Genomic DNA, 3,421 nt, shown 5'->3' with positions numbered 1-3,421 from the left:
TTCCTTAGTCTCTCTATATGTGTTAAATCTTGGAAGGCAAGCTCCTATTGAAAAAGGTTAGCTAAATATCACATAGTTGACTTTAGAAAATATGACCTTCTTAGTTCTCTTTTTCCTTCCTTCCATTGTGTCTTTTTATAGAGAGCTAAACATAGCCCCTATCACGTGGAGGTTCTGGTACACTCCACTTGAATCAAATTGAGAAAGCTGTGTTTCCCTTGAGTGATCTAGATTTTTAGAGAAGCTGCGGCTAGCTTACCTCCTGATTATTACCTATTAATCTTTACTTTTTCATTTCTCTCTCTCTCTCTCTCTTTCTCTTTGTTATTTCATATATAATTTACAGCTTGCTATAATTTTCTTTTCAAGCTCCTAAATCTCTGTTGCTACCACTGATGTATTATGCTCTAAATCAAGAATTTTACAGGAGGAGAGCCCACCTCCCACAAAACAGGTTTAAAATGTCAGGTACTCATCTTTGTAGTTCTCTTGCAACTAGGAAGCTGGCTTCACAAGTGGATCTTGCCAAATCTCAGGTCTGGTAAAGATTTTGTTTTGAGATAGCAATGCTGAGAATCTGTTTTGACTGTGGGGATGGGCAGCAATACCCAGTTTCTAGGGATGTCCGTGACCTGCTGCCCATTACTGTTGAAGAACTGCTGGAGTTAAAATTTATATGCTTGAGATATCTTCACTGGACTGCTGTTGTATACAACTTTTGCTTTGCAACTTCCTTATTCTTGCCCAAGCTATTTAGCCTGATTCTTGAATTTTCCTGGCAATTCAATGAGCCTCATAGTTTTTTGTTTGCTTTTGTTTTGTTGTTGTTGTTGTTGTTGTTGTTTTTTTTTAGTGCCTATAGCACCTGGTCTTCCTAGGTGGTCTCCCATCCAAGTACTAAACAGGCCTGACCCTCTTAGCTTCTGATATCAGACGGGATCGGGCTTATTCAGGGTGGCATGGCTGTAGACTAGTTTTTTGTTGTTGTTGTTTTTTTAATAAATTTTTTAACCTAAAATAGTAAGAGTTAGTTTTTATTAGTAATTTCAGATAATGCTGATTGATATATCCAGAGAACACCATTATTTTATTTTATTATTGTTTGTTTTTTTGTTTAACATGATTTATTTATTGTGATAGTTTTATATAGACTTTGAATATCTAATTTCTTATATAGGTAAATAATGTATTTAATATAGATCTAGGTAGTAGGCAAATTGTGTCCTTTTATGTATTGATTAACAAAGACTTAGCATGGTTTTAAGCACATATTGTATCAAAAGTATATAAAAGTTCAGTTATTTTGTTCATTTTTAACCTTGATGTTTAATATAAAGCAAGGAGATTTTAAACAGAATTTCATAGAATTAGGACAATGTAAATCACTTAAACTAACCTAATTAATTTTTGCTTGTGCTACAGTGTTAAAATACTTTATGGGCATTTGGTGTGCACTCTTTGCAAAATGAGGAAATATAACCTTATCACCAGTTAATATATCCAGTGTCTAAGTAAATTTAGCTGAGAGTTGTCCTATTTTATAAGTTCCCACTCATCCAAGTTGACTCCCATTAGCCACTGTGCCATAATGGCTTGTGGGAAGACTGAACAGAAAATTGAATTAATGCAAACCATTTCTCAATCATTTCTCATTCTCATAAAATGATTAAAGCTGATGTAAGAGGGCTCATTAAAATGGAAAACATTAGGCTCATTAAAAAGCCATTAAACCATCTCACTTCTCTGATTTATTTTATTGTAACCTTATTTGGCCATTGTTTAAAAGTCACTGCACCCTACATTTCTTTTCTTATTGAAGAAACATTATTCAAAATGTACACTCTAGCTTTGTGGCCATTTAATCCTAAAATCATCTCACCACTGTTGTTTAGTTTATAACTCTTTGAGGCCAGCATCTAACTTCTACTAATCAGCTAACCTTACCCAACTGAAATAGATTTATCTTCCAGTATTTCTTTTAGTGATTTGCAAACTGCACAGAAGGTCATCTTTTTAACCTTGTATTGTTTAACCTTGAAGCTCAATAACTGCTTATACAGGCAAAGCGAATACCCCTTGGACATTGTGTGATAATAATGTGATTTTTGTTAAGCAGCAGTAGTTTCTATTGCCGAACCAATGAAAGATCTAACCTGCAAAAATACATCCTTAGGAGAAGTTTCAGTTTGTGCAAGCTATGCTTTAAGTGTGATGCAATTAGGATCCTGACAGTTTTGTTGTTGTTGTTTCCTTAAGGATATTTCTAAAATATGTCTGCAAATATAGTTCCAGATAAAACTGACTTGGTTTAAAAAGTTAAATTGTACATGTTTAGAATTTATATGGAAAGTAAGCAAATACATTATACGATATACTTGTATTAGAAAAAGTAACACTAGCCAAAGTAATAGATAAGTCCTGACATCTCAGTGGCTTATTTGTAACATCACAGTCTGATGCTGGTTTTGGTTGCCTTTGTCTTGTAAGTGTGCCTTCTAGAAGGCAGTGGGCATGATGATGCACTGCCTGTATCCTTCTTCAAAAAAAAAAGACTCATTGCATCTAAAGACTAAGTGAAGTAGATATATAAAGACACAGCTGTTTTGATATAATGTGGGACACTCTGAATAGGCCATTTGTTAAAAATCTCTGTAGCTCCCAGAGTGTGTAAATCAAGTGCCGACTCAGCTTCAATTTATGTCTCTGTCCAATCATATTTTCTTTCCCTCACTTCCACAGGTGTTGTTTGTCCCAAAGGTACTACTTGACAAACACCCTGCACACCAAACTCCATCTTAGAGTTGGCTTCCCAGAAAACCCAGTGTTCACTGTGAAGTGTATAGTCTTAAGTTTTGCTGAGGCAGGAAAGGAGAGAGATGGAGAGATGCAAAGACTATCAAATGCCCTAACTCCAAAGCGACACATCATTTTTACTCAGTCTGTTGGCCAAAATTAGTCATATGGCACCAAATGAACTGCAAGGCATACTGGAAACATGAGATAAGATACGAAGTCTTGTTGACCACTGTCTGTATCATATATTCACACTAAAATGTCATTTTTGACACAGTTAAAATATTATTAATCATCCTAGTTATTACAGAACCATCTTTATGAACAAGTCTCTTGGGTTTTTATAGGAAATATTTTTGTCCATTTTTGGCGATGATTTAAATCATTCCTTCCTTATATTTAACATACTTTCTTACACAATTAATTTGGCCCATGTGTGAAGACAAATCAAAACCAGGGAATTGATTTTTTTCCCCCTATATTGAGTCATAGCCTAATTAGATGACATTATACCTACTTAAAATCCTGGTTTAATATTTTGTGAGAGCATACTGTCCCCCACCCAATCAGTAAATCAAATTTTGTGTTCGCAACACAGCAAAATAATAAGTTATCCTTATGATCATAC

At 34.6% G+C, this 3,421-nt stretch overlaps 1 pseudogene; it reads right to left on the bottom strand.

Annotated features, from left to right (window-relative positions):
- Positions 1-853: 853 nt before the first annotated feature.
- Positions 854-971, bottom strand: LOC111737712 (annotated as a pseudogene).
- Positions 972-3,421: the final 2,450 nt, after the last annotated feature.

This window comes from Pteropus vampyrus, unplaced genomic scaffold (genome assembly GCF_000151845.1).
Source record: "Pteropus vampyrus isolate Shadow unplaced genomic scaffold, Pvam_2.0 Scaffold30, whole genome shotgun sequence".
Taxonomy (NCBI): domain Eukaryota; kingdom Metazoa; phylum Chordata; class Mammalia; order Chiroptera; family Pteropodidae; genus Pteropus; species Pteropus vampyrus.
The sequence above is the reverse complement of the archived record's forward strand: the minus strand, read 5'-3'. Positions and strand labels throughout refer to the sequence as shown.